Source organism: Pieris rapae, chromosome 9 (assembly GCF_905147795.1).
Source record: "Pieris rapae chromosome 9, ilPieRapa1.1, whole genome shotgun sequence".
NCBI lineage: Eukaryota > Metazoa > Arthropoda > Insecta > Lepidoptera > Pieridae > Pieris > Pieris rapae.
The window spans coordinates 7,586,002-7,600,817 of NC_059517.1; the positions used below are offsets into that span (position 1 = coordinate 7,586,002).

At 30.6% G+C, this 14,816-nt stretch overlaps 1 protein-coding gene across 1 annotated transcript in view; it reads left to right on the forward strand.

Annotated features, from left to right (window-relative positions):
- Positions 1–14,816, forward strand: part of LOC111000032 (homeobox protein OTX1) — a 43,314-nt gene that overhangs the window by 705 nt on the left and 27,793 nt on the right. The window lies entirely within an intron of this gene.

Sequence of the window (14,816 nt, forward strand, 5' to 3'; positions counted from 1 at the left end):
ACGATTTATTTATCCAGATTTAAAACCATTGACAAGTTTAAACTAGTGTTATATATAAAAAAAACTTTTAGCCCGTTTTTAACTAGCAATTTCCATTATTTAATCTTATAATAATTAAGAGTAACTAAGCGAGTTTTGCTGTGTATTTTTTAAATCATGTTTATATAATGGTTATCAAGTTAGCTTTAAATATAAATAAACTAGGCCTAAAACCAAAGCCTGGGTTAATATTAGTATAATAACTTGATTTTATATACAATAATTTATCGATAGACTAAATACCTGTTAATCTTTTGATAAGAGTTATCTATTCAGGTGAGCGTTCTACCGTTCGTACAACACTTTTAATCATATTTTTCTACAAATCATTATTAAAAGAAATTTTTAATTCTTAATATATTTACTATACAAGTTGTATAATCTAGGTAATAGCTAAACCATTTTAAACATTAAAGCTATATTTATTGCTATGGGTTATGTATTTTTATTTATTTATATGCTATAAGGATTATGTATTAAGCTAAAATAACGCTACAGATTTTAATAAGATTTTGAATAAGACTGTTATTTTAATAAAATCTCTACATAAAAGAAACTTTTCCGCGGTGTAAGCACAGATATACCTACCTGTTCCTGGCGTGTCGGCAAAAACGAAACATTTGTATAGGTCCTAACCTTACTAGGTTTAATTCAATACCTATATAAAGATATATAAGTAAACAGATTCGTATGTTTCTTGTTCTTTTATAATGAAGCTTTATTAATCATGAAAATGCGATCAAAATTATTTATTTATTTATTTCAAACATACACACATTACCTTTACAGCCTATGCCAATACGACAATGTGGAGAAACATTTAATAAAAATATAATAATGTACATAAAAATTAGACACATAATTTACACAATATCGCTACTGTGAATTCACTCTGCGAAGATACAAATATGTCGATAGTTATTTGTATATTCATTTAGGTAGAACGGAAGAAAAGAACTGGCAATAAACTCTCCGCTACTGTTTAATCGGCATGATTTTTATTACACGTTTGTTAGCCGCAACCATTATCTACACCATGTAACGTATAACATCTTAAGTAATTAATAATAATAAAATAAATTAAACACAAAGATTTTCTATCACAGGCATGGTAAAAAAGGAGTACGTAATTACATTTTCGTGAGAATAGCACACAAATATCATATTGTCTACTTATTAAACATCAGTTTGACTTTTAATATGCTTTGTATTAAGCGCTGAAAACTTAATTCCCTGAAAGGCCGGCGACACACCCGTTGGCTGTCAGCGTGGCCGTGCCGGTTATCATTTTTACAAACTGTTTTCGTTTTCCTCTTGTCACACAAAACTGTAAGCTACAATGAAAATCTTTTTTGCTGACAGCAACTTAGTCAAGTATATGTGTGTTTCTATATGTATAGGTACAGAAATTATTAGAAGTAAAATATTGTTGGATAGAAAGGGTTCACAGCGCAAATTAACGCAGTAGGTATAAAACTAGTCCCGTACATTTGATACCTAAGGTTCCAGAAGTTACATTAACTGTTTGATATAGGTAGACGGATTCTTAGAATAGGATTATTTTTAATACTAAGTTTCGGGAAGTCATATTATAAACATCTCAAAATTTGTTAATTACAGTTAATCCGATTAGTGTAGGCCTATATTTTAGGTTCAGGTATTTTTTTAGCAAATGAATCGTATTTATTAAAAAAAATTGCTAACATTTATGTATATCTAAAGATTCAGGATTAAACAAAGTGCTGCCTGTCCTTGTGGCGATGCGGATGAGGAGACGGTGTTACATGTTCTGACCGAGTGTCCAATGTATGGATACGATAGGTTTAACACTGAGCAAGCCATGGGCATAAAAGTAACGGAGATTAAATTTAAGGGAAATAATGTTCAACGTCAAATTGAGGGGCTTATTTTTGGGATTTGCTGTAGTGGTTATACAAAGGGTGGTTAAAAGAAATAGGCAGTAGTGTATTAACATCAGAGTTACCAATACGATTTATGAAAGATACTTAATGCCTCCGACGACTACATAGTCTGGAAATTGTCTAGAAAATATTAAAATAATAATAATGTAGGTATATCTAAAGGAATTCGTATAAATTATTATTACAGTGATTCTTATGTGTTAACAAACAAACAAAACAGGTTCACTATGAAAAGAAACATGCGTATAGCTTTAGTATATATTTTTCTAAGGAATTACTTTATGATGTATAAAATTCCTAACCCGCCAAACATCCGCAAACAAAACCTTAACATTTATGGTAATATCTACCAGTATGCAGGGGGCGCGAGGGCGTGGTCGAGACACGCCTTACACCCCTCGACTACCCTTTTAAATAACGAAGTTCCGACAAGTTTCGTACTTCAGTTGAAATCTTGATATTAAACTATTAGACCAGTGTCGATAATTTTTGAAACCAAAAAAAATTACAGTAGGATGAAACCCATTAGAAATGCAGGGGAATATGATCAAAATGAAAGGAAAAATAAATTACGGTCGATCCGAGTTCAGGAAGTGGGAGGGGGGTGACTTTTAAGGGGGAAAAATTGTTTATCTTGATTTCCGGCGAAACTACCAGTCCTATGGAAAAAAGTTATATGGCAAAGTTGTAGGTCATAAAAAGATCTACAACTTTGGTATTTACAATTTTTTCACATAACCTCAAAATTTAGGTGAAAAATTCAAAAAACCAAGTTTTTGGTTTTTTATTTATATCTTTTTTTTAAAGTTTTCTTTTTCTACGAAATTTGGTGAAAACTTACCTTCTTATGTCCCAAATATACTGTAATTTATTTGATTAAAAATATTTATTTTTTCGCCTCATTTTAACTTAATATCAAAAAAGCACCCTAATTTTCAATCGAAAATTCTGACGTCAAAATTTCAGCTTTTTTCAAAAAGTTTGGGGGCTTTTTGTTCGTTGAAATATCTACTTTCTGATGGTGTAAAAAAAATATACATTACTATAGGAAATATTATTAGAAAATGCAAAAAATTGAAAAAACCTCAAATTCGAAAATTGTCTTTTAATTATGTACAATTTTGAGGTATTTATTAAAATTTACACTTTAATTACTCAAAAAACGTAAGATTTCATGCTTCATTAATAAACGAAAAAATTGCAAATTAAAATATACTTCTATAATTAACAAACAAATAAGTTAATAAAGTTAATATTTAATAAGACATCTACAATATTTTGAAAAAGTTGTAGAATCTTCTGTAAATAATATTTGTAGATGCCTATTTATTGCTGTTTTAAGATAATTTATATACCCGAGTGACCTTCGGTGAATTTTGAATTTTTCTTTGAATAAAGTAAATTTCTCACAAATCACTTAGAGTAACTCAGCCTGCAGGTGTATTTTTAAAAACGATGTTGTACACTACTCTGTATCTCGAATACTGGCTAACGGTTTTTACAGCTGCTACGAAATAGCAGGTAGCAGTAAGGCCCAGACCCTTCTAGGTCCATCCCCACTTCTCAATGAAATAACTTACACTGGGCTAAAATTCACCGAAGGTCACTCAGGTATATAAATTATCTTAAAACAGCAATAAATAGGCATCTACAAATATTATTTACAGAAGATTCTACAACTTTTTCAAAATATTGTAGATGTCTTATTAAATATTAACTTTTTTAACTTATTTGTTTGTTAATTATAGAAGTATATTTTAATTTGCAATTTTTTCGTTTATCAATGAAGCATGAAATCTTACGTTTTTTGAGTAATTAAAGTGTAAATTTTAATAAATACCTCAAAATTGTACATAATTAAAAGACAATTTTCGAATTTGAGGTTTTTTCAATTTTTTGCATTTTCTAATAATATTTCCTATAGTAATGTATATTTTTTTACACCATCAGAAAGTAGATATTTCAACGAACAAAAAGCCCCCAAACTTTTTGAAAAAAGCTGAAATTTTGACGTCAGAATTTTCGATTGAAAATTAGGGTGCTTTTTTGATATTAAGTTAAAATGAGGCGAAAAAATAAATATTTTTAATCAAATAAATTACAGTATATTTGGGACATAAGAAGGTAAGTTTTCACCAAATTTCGTAGAAAAAGAAAACTTAAAAAAAAAGATATAAATAAAAAACCAAAAACTTGGTTTTTTGAATTTTTCACCTAAATTTTGAGGTTATGTGAAAAAATTGTAAATACCAAAGTTGTAGATCTTTTTATGACCTACAACTTTGCCATATAACTTTTTTCCATAGGACTGGTAGTTTCGCCGGAAATCAAGATAAACAATTTTTCCCCCTTAAAAGTCACCCCCCTCCCACTTCCCGAACTCGGATCGACCGTAATTTATTTTTCCTTTCATTTTGATCATATTCCCCTGCATTTCTAATGGGTTTCATCCTACTGTAATTTTTTTTCATTTTTTACTATTTTTGAAGGCTTCGGCACTGGTCTATATGCTATTTAAAGTAAGGAATACACTAGAAACGTATAGTTATTATTTTTAGACATATAAAGATAGAATAATTATAACATATTTAGAAACCTGTGACCAAGAATAGTACACAGCTTAGTACCCACTGGATTATTTCACTAATGATATGCCGATTTCATATAATTAACTATGTTCGTTAGCCTAATGAATATTGCGTCATATTTGTAAATAGGTACTGGGATATAAGGAACTCTTTGTAATACTATAGGTTTAAGACGCATTTATCATATAATCATCAATTAGGAACGTCAAAAAATATCATCCTCGTACGTGATTCAAAGTAAAAATTATGTCTAATCTGTGCTTGTCACGTGTTGTGTCTAATACATTCTATGTTCCAGGGAAGTATAGACAATAGAGGCTCGCGCAAAAAGAATAGTCTAATGTAAATGTCGTTGGTGTTAACTCAATTTGGATAGCTAATTATTTCGTTAACCATTTCCATTGGTTGAATCAGATATTATTGATAATTTATTATATGATAATTTTCTCATTAATAATAAATTCGTACATTGATAGCAGTATCAATTATGAATATTGCAAAAACGTAAACAATTTAATTACACTGCGATTTTCAAAATTAAATTACATGACTTGTATTATAAGAAAGCTAGAACAATATGGATTAACTGAATTGTGACACTTATTTTGTGTGCCAAAATTTCGCATTTAAACATAGGAGTTGACACTTGACATTAACAATAAAATTATAAGAAACTACAACCGATAGAGCTGGCATAGATAACAAATATCGTAACATCTAAAATCTGGTTTATTTAAGGATAATCGCAGTATAACATAATAATCTGGCAATATAGTCGAATTATGCTTGTTATTGGTTTATCAACTTTAAATTTCTGTAATTGTGACATTGATAAAACTTGCTCAATGTCTCGTGATAATAAATGATAGGAAAGATGGATGGATTTGTAATTGTTTTTGTGTTTTCTATTTGCCTTATATGATTTAAAATACATATTTAATTTATTGTGACACAAAATTATACATAATATACAGGGGCCATTGGAGGGTTTTATGTACCAAGCATCTATGTAGCAGATGTACCTACTATATTTTTTATTTAAATTCAAAAACAAATATTATTTTTATGCGACGATGCAAATTAAAGTAACTTTTTATATCACAGACCGATAAATAAATGGAATTTGTGGTACCTATTAATACTTCACATTCTTATGGACCAAGGTCCTTTGGGCTGTATGAATTTTATTTAAATAAAAATAAAAAATTAACTACTATAATAATTGATAATACATAGCAATTCAATGTAATTTGAAACATTTGTTACAATGGATTTAAAACACGAAAAAATTCCTAATTATAATTGCTATCTACTATCATTAGTCAAAGATTTATATCTACGATATATAATATATATATGTACGACATTGATAAAATATAATGAATGATTTCCTTTAGTAATTTTTATCTGTAGTAGTTAATTTAATTTAAAAGAATTTGCGAGGATTTTTATTTATTTATTTATTCACACTTCGTTGCTAGAAAGAAACACAAATAACACAATATACATAAATTACAAGGGATGCAACGGGCGGCCTTATCGCTAGCTTAACCCTAGTAAGAAAAGAAAACAATAAATAAAAAAAAATGATGAGTGCAGGAAGTGCATAACCAGAAGTTATATAAAAAACAAAATATATTTATATTAATCTATAGAACCTTAATCTACAGAAAAAAAAAACAAAAAGTTTAAAGGATGTTTATTGCAGAAGATCAATTTCTGGAAAACAAACAAGACTTACTCAAATTACGTAAAATACGAAAACAACACGTTGTTTTTCTCTTCTTTTTAGTTGCCTTACATTTTCGTCATTTGCAGTCGTGATCATGTTTTTTTCTAATAGGCCTTAGTGTATCAGGCATATACTAATGTATATGCCTGATACTTGTCGAATTTTTGAGTCTATGGAAACATAAATAATAAACGACATCAGTGTTATTTAATTAAAGTAATTTTCCGTCTATACCAAATTATGTTTAATTTTAGATGAGACATGTAACAAATAACTTTTGTACCTTTCAATTAATGATAGATGTATCTTATCTTAACTATATCAAAACATATGTTCCAAAATTTCTCTGTATCATTTCTCATGTTTGTTCCTTTGTGTATCCATTTCTGTCAGTTTTCTCAGTTAATTTTAAAGAAAGATTTAAATACCTACCGGCTTCCAGAGCAATATACAGGGCATCCCAAGGCATAAAGTGAAAGACCCTTAAATATCGTAGACTGAATATTTTGCTGAAATAAGACTTAATTTTATTCTGAAAAGATAGTAAGCAGTTAATGGTTTTCTAAAAATTACTTGTCTCGTCTGGGAATCGAAACGATTCAAATGTGAAAAGGACACTCCAATATTTTTTTTAGTAACATAGTTTTTTTAAGAAAGGAAAAACAAAAACGTTTGTGTCAAATTACATACATATTACCCGTGTAATATGTTAAGAAATTTCCTAATATATACCTATGCATTACTATTCCAATTCAATTTCTTCTAATTCTGGCCATAAATACTGTTACATAAAAAGTAATATTTTTTCAACTTTTTAATTATTTTGAATTTGGAACACGTAAGTAGGTATTATAAAAACTTCTTTCGATTTTACACAATTCCACATATTTTTTCGTGTTCATTATCAAATTACAATATGGAATGGGATGTTAAAGAAAATAGTATTGCAAACGCCTTGCACAAAGTGGGCATGGAGATGTCCGTCATATTCCAGACATTTCATTACATTACTTACTTTACACTTCGTCTGTAAAGACCAGAATAAATCTTAGCGGCCGCGTGCTGTAAAGCTAGAATTCGTCAAAACCCCATTATGAAGCAAAAAATCTTAATGCGAGAAATGAAGATTCTGTCGCGTATTATAAGACAAGAACTGAAAGTGGGTGCTTATCGTCAATATACAGGACATTATTATCTATCTTTTTGTTATGCTGGATTTTATTTTGTTTATTTTCTGGTCGTTTCTTTAGTTTTTTTCCTTTGATTTATTGTTCAAGTTCTAACGTAATTGATGTGTATGCGTATGTGTGATAAACTTATCACAAGTCATATTTTCTTGTATATTTTTAGGCATACACATTGTTTTAGAATATATATATATAAATAAATAAATTTGTCGGACCTGATTTCAAGCTAAAACTGTGCAAGAAATCAAGTTAAGATCTGCATAGTTTGTGGGCTATGTCTAATAATTGAATGATAACGTTACTCATGAAGAATTTCGTTGTTTTAGCGGAATTAGTATGAGCTCCTAACTTTGTAATCCTCTCCTGATGTAAAAAATGAGTATTACATTTTCGTCCCCAATGCTTCCGTCGCCTCGTTTGACTTAGTTATAGACGCATAAAAACGCTCTTTTCATCGCAGCTTAAACACAATTCGGCAGACGAGTGACGACAGTACTTTAGCTGAATGCAATTAGACTTGTTTCATGATTTTTGTTTTAACGAGTTTGTCTAGAATTAATATAAGTATGCTGGGTAAGGCATACACTTATCTTACGTAAGGAATATTCAAGACTTTTCTTGTGTTAATTATATTTTATATCCAAGGCCCTAATTGGATTCGAAATTGCTGACTCAGCATCATTTGTGTTCACCACAGCTTAAGTAATGGGTAGTAATGAAATAGAAATGTTAATGTTAAAAGACAACACGAATACATCTAATTTAAGCTAGTTTTGTTCAAATCGAAAACTTATTACTCTCAAAATACAAAAATAAATATTGTTTGCCTTTGCATGCTCAATGTTTTTAATATTAAATGGTTTTAATTTGAGTTAAACCGCTATTTTTACCACTGAAATGTTAAACGCACTGCGTTACGCATAAACATATAATCACTGATAGTGACTTTGAACTTTCATTTAAACAAACGGGATTTTTTAACCTCAAAATTTTAACTCGAAATGTTCACATATTTATTTCACATTTATATGTTCAAATGTATTATATAAATAGATAGTAATTTAAATAAATCATATAAAACAAATAATGTATATGGAAGTTATATCGTACACATTTATTATATAAATAACTTAAATCGTATAGTATTACAAATGATAAACAAATTATGTCCAAGTTAAATATGTACATTTATTATATAAATATAAATTTTCATCATACAGTTTTATAAATTATCTATAACTTATTATGTCACATTTACATATGTAGATACTTATTTTATAAATAGTAGGTAATGTACCTAAATAGTACAGTGTATAGTATATATATATGTGTACCGTCAAACAGCGTTGTCCTAATAACGTCTAATCAAACGCTCTTTGGCGGGGCAATAGAAATATTATTAATTAATTAAATAAAAAAAGGAATGAAAATATACATACAAAAAGGGTATGTTATGAAAACATCTGATGTGTTGTGTTATGGTGAAAAAGTATGTACTTGAGGGTGTGAATATACTGCTCATGATACAGGTTATGCGTTATGGATATTCTTATTTAGGAATCTGTTGATCACAGTGTATTCCACGACAGCTTTAAAAAGTCAAATTCTTAATAGAGATCGCTATATATCCGGCCAAATCAAAACTGAGTTTTTAATGTTTGGAGTGCATTTTGACATTTATTTTCTCAATCAATACTATCTATTTACAAATTATAATCTTGTCACAAATTATAGGTCGTTTCGATTTATACCCTGTGGAAAACGTAGTTGATAAATTAATTAAAGGTTAATGACCTTCACTATTCCACAAGAGAAACCATCGTGTTTCTAAGATCCGTATCTATTCTATGGGTTTAACTTGACTTAAGCGTTGTTAAACTTCATCCTGAAAAAATGATTTGACAAAATACGCGCCGAATAAGTGAATCATTTTGAACTTATTGGAGTTGGTACTAATATAAACTTATACCAAATGTTAATAATAAATTAAAGACTACACAAAACCCTAAACAGAGTCATAGACAATGATTTTTTGCCAGGCAGATGTTACATCACAATAAATACGCCCTTTTAGCCCCCCGAGGCTTGTGACGCCCCGTGACGCCCCTTGTGCCACCCGTTTTAGGATAATAACGGTAATTATCTGTAGTGGTTCGCATCGCTTGCCTGCGGTAAAAAACAAACTGTCAACGGACGCTCACGTCAAACGAAATTTAAAATAAGAATCTTTTTATTGGGTATGTTTCTATTTTTTGAAACACTGGTAATTTTATCGTTTTTTGTGCAATAGATTATAGAATTTAAATAAATCTGAACTTAGTTTTAGAAGAACTAAGTAGTCTATTGTATTTTATTATCTTGTTTATTTATTGTGACATATAGTAGTAATATAATCATCGCGTTTGCTAACTATAGTGTATACATCGATCTTGGTTATTTAATCAATAGTTATGATAAGAATGACTGAATCTATACAACAGTTATAACTTAGATAATTACGAATACAAATGTGAGTTTAATAAAAACAAACCATCAGTAAAATAGATATATTCTAATTATTAGTACGTACGAATGTGTGTTTGTGCGTGACTACATACACGGTAAATGTTGCAATTTTTATATCAGGTCTTTGTTTGATTTGGTTGTGAAGTGTTGATTTGACAGTCCTATCGAATGAAGTGCATTCTACGATTCGTAGTGTTTACGACTGGTCGGATATGGAAACCGAGCGTGGAAGCCCTCACACACAGTTTTGATACAATTGCAACCAACGATTGTTTATATCACGTCTAAAAACTATTCAGTACGATTGTACTGAATAAAGGTGAGCGAATTTTAAACGCTTTCATTCGTCACGTAGTATCGGCCAATCTCTATAGACAAAATAAAACTAATAAATAAAATTAACTATTTAAAAAATTCAATTAAAGTTTTATTTTGTATACATTTCGGGATATGTTTAGCTTAGTTAATATGTTAACTCCAAGAGACCAATGACTGTGGGTTAGCTTACTTAGGTACCTACTTTTTTTTGCTTTGGATCATCATGTTACGGATAAATAATCGCGAACGAAGCCGCAATATACGGCGATATGCGAAAAAAAATATATTTGTAAAATATAAAACAGTTTTAATTATTGCAGAATATACTTTCTATCCTTCCAGATCAAAACATTTCATTTTATAGTAAATCAAATATCGAAGGAAGGATGCGGCATGATTAATCCAAAATGGCGACGATTATTTGGCTAATATCCACCCTACTAAATTCCGTGATTTACACAATCGAACGCTTAACTTAAAACGCCGAATAATAGATTTTTTTACTCCTTAATATTCTTCCAACAATATTCGTGTTGATTTGCAATAAATAATGTTAAAATGGCTGGGACATTACATAGTTCTCTTTGAATTATTACTTAGGTTAAAGCCTATATTAAATTCTATTGAGGGCCTAGGGTTGCCACTTTATTCTATATAAATATTTACACAGTCGATTAAAGCGTTATCTTAATGTAATAATCGGAGTCTAAAGTAGTTTATTTACTATAAATATACATTTAAACCAAGTATCGTCCATCGCTGTCAACCAAACGAAAAAACTATATAACATAAATGTATTGACATTGTCCTTAAAACGTGCCAAATATTATGAGATATTTTTCAACATTCCTTTTATAGAATTTATCTACTTACGTAATATTGTTAGAAACTTGGCATAAATAGCCGACTTACACTTTACGCAGTCGCTGAAGCTATAAAAACATTTATAAATAACCGATCCCTTACGATGTCAAAACAAAATGGAGATGTTATGTAATTTATATTCAACTCCTATGAGCTGTGCGAACCCTATTTCCAGGAACTTACTATAAACTATCCTAACACTACCGCAGAAGCCATAACATTATCTTGACACGAATAATATCTTGGCAGCATAGACTATAATAGAGTATAGAGTATAGATCTCTTACAGCCATCCTTGTCTAACTTGTGAATGTAGTTATGACGTTGTGAAACGAGCACTAGATTTCTAGAACTAAGAATAGTATAGAATAAAGGGAGATTCTGTAGTCGAGTCTTCGAGTATCACTTTGAGGTGAAAACTATCAATGGAAAAAAGTTTCAAACTTATTTTAACCTGTGCCTAATATTTTTAACCATAGATTTCTATATTTATAATTATTTTTAACGTATTTATAAATATAGAAATCTATGGTAACCAATTTAGAATCATGTGTTAATTGACAGTTGACATTCAATGAAAATTCGTATAAAAATCCGTTGGGACCTTAATTTAAAAACAGAACACAAGTACGCTTCAAGGCGGGGTTAGCCACTCCCCCTATCCCATATACCCGTCCCTCTCTTAACCTCGCACTCGTTTATCGATTTGTTTACCGGCGCGGTTTGTAATATCCCCGGCATTGGCAATTTATAGAGGAAAACGATTCTTTGAAACCCAAGTGTTGACTAAGCCGTGTTTATAAAAAACTGAATCGTTGGTGTATCTTTGTGTAATAGTAGGACATATGTGGAGATTAATTTACTGAAGTAGGTACTTAATTTCAGCATTATATTGGTTAAAAAAAAATTAACAAGAGAAAAACGTTGAAAGCATCTGATCTTAAGTAATATTGCACCTCATAGGCACTCACACATCACAAAGCATGCAATATTTTAACGATCTCTCTCTAACTCTAACTCTCTTTAAGGATGCTAATTCGTACTAATTCGGAAATAAAAGGGTGGGAATTTTCCATCAAATTGTCTCTGCCTTTGACATTGCATTTCTGAACATAAAATCAATTTAATCACAAGAAGCCACAAATAGCTATTCATGCATGAATAGCATATCCATTTTCTAAATTAATTTTCGGAACAAAGAACACGTGTCGCTGAAGGGTACAAAATTAATTTTTATTATAAGAGTCGCATAAATGCTGTGTCGGTTTGCCAATGCAATGGATTCTAATCCACGTAGGTACCTAATAGTTTATGGCGAGTTTGATTTTAATTCCACAAGCAATACAAAGCAAACAATTACCAATAAGGTTATATATCGGTATGATACTTATTTTAGGAATAACATGTTACTGGCCACTTAGACTAAAACATAAAAAAGTTTCTAATTTTATTTTTTTAATTTATTCTATAGATATCATTTTTACAGAAGACGTAGCTACATCCTGGCTCAAATTTACTAAATCAGTGTCCTAAGCAAGTGTGAAAAAAATGTAATTAATAATTTTATACTTAATTATTGCTCTTAATAACTGACTTTCCCATAACAGACTCACTCCCCAAACGAAATTTAATAAGCATCAAATGTACGAGAAAATCGCTTATAAATAATAAGAAGCTATAAAAGATCTATTAGCTGTTCGCTACCGCATCCTCAGTAAACTAACATGGTCCATTAGCAGACCCCTGCGGTACTCCCTGCGGGAAATGTTTGGGCTAAGTTATAAGCGTACGTTTTAAACAAGGAGGAAAATGTTAGTATATGAAGTTTTAATTAATAAGTAAAAACCATTGGTTATCATAGATATTTAGATATTGTTTATAATCCTTAATCCCTGACAATAATTAGTTCGTTATCTAAATTAGATTATTTTATTTTATTCGGTTGTGGGAATTTACGTCCTATAAAAGATTTATAAATTATGAACGGTATAAATAAAAACTACTTATGTTTCCGAAACGAAGAAAGTCTCAATTTTACATACGTTCTATGTTATAGTTAAAAAAAGTTAAATCGCTGTCGCCTGTAATACAGACGATTATATGATTGTCAGTGATTGCGCGCAAAATGAGAGATCAGGTTACGCCTCTATCCTCTCTAGTCTATGCGCAACTAATTGTTTTTGGTCTCTTGGGTCTTTTGGCATGCATTGTGTATTCTGTTACAAGAGGGTAAGGGGAAGCTATAAAAAAGGAAATAATTTAAATGTGGAGTTTTATTTATAGTGATATTCAAAGATGGACTAAATTATTTAAATAATTCAATATTTTGAAAATCCTCTTTTTATACAGAAAAGGCGAAATTAGATTATTGCTAACGGGGAAAAATCTTTTAAAACGTTTTAACAAATGTGGAGTACGTAAGTTAGAAGTCCTTTTTTTATAGAATACGAGGCTACAGGACCCCGCGTAAAAGGCAGTCATCGCCACACATTTTACTGTGTGAGTTGCTGGCATTTTAGAAAGGACTACACCGTGACTTTGAATTTTTTGAGGTCCTATTTCTTACGGCCCCAAACGGGAAGGGATTCAACAGTTCGCTAGTTCACAAAGAAACGGACTGTGGAAGACTTCCAGCCATGAAGGTCATGTTGTATTTTGCATTGATACAGCTCGTACAAATGAAACGAGGCAGGAGGGTTCAACCCAAACAATTCTTCAGAATACTCACCATAGTACACTTTGTAGAAAACGCAATGTCTATGTGTAGGGAGAGAGATTGAAGCCGGTCAGTAATAAGTTGGAGATTGACAATTGGACAAGTCTGTACCAGAGACTGATGTCTCTAGGCTATTTATCGAGATGCGCCCCCTTATTTTTTTCAACCTAAATAGTTTATAAAAAAAAATCACTTTCTATGTACATTAGCGAAGGCGCTGTAAGTTTTTACTGGCGGAGTGTGGCGCGCAAGTAACTTTTTACTCTTTTAAGTGCTGAAAAAGGCCTTTGCAGCTGCAGTTGGTAACACTCATCTATTGTGGTCTCTTTACATTGATTTTAGAATTTGGATAATAAAATGCTTCATCTCCTTGTAGATGCAGTTCATTTAGTGTTTTGTCTTGTTATAGTTGAAGTATGCAGAGGATGATGCATAGCATCTGGAGAAGACGCGGTTTCAGCGCGCCCCCTTGATAGTCGCGCCCTAGGCTGCAGCCTAATTAGCCTAAGGGTTAATCAGGCCCTGTTCTGTGATAGGTAATACTCTAAGATTTGTCTATGAATGTACTATACTCTATGACAAATATTCATGTTTTTTATGGTTCTTACGAATCCGAATAGTAGGCAAAGCTAGGCGATTCAAGGAAATCGTTATCACCAGTGTTTATTTTTCTTTCTTAAAGAAATATTTGGAACACAATATATAGAGACATCGAATGTAAGAAATTTCAATGCATTCATTCACGAATGACAGGGGCCTGTTTTTTTGTATGCTTGATCGTCTCGGGTCAATATTTGTACAGAATAAATATACATGTTACACGTGAATGTATCTATTCAACGGGAGGAAACAATATTTTTTCCTCGGAAATAACTATGGAACTGGTTTTTTCGATCGGAAATGTTTGTTTTATTGGCTGTTAAATTAAACAAGTTTTTCTTGAAA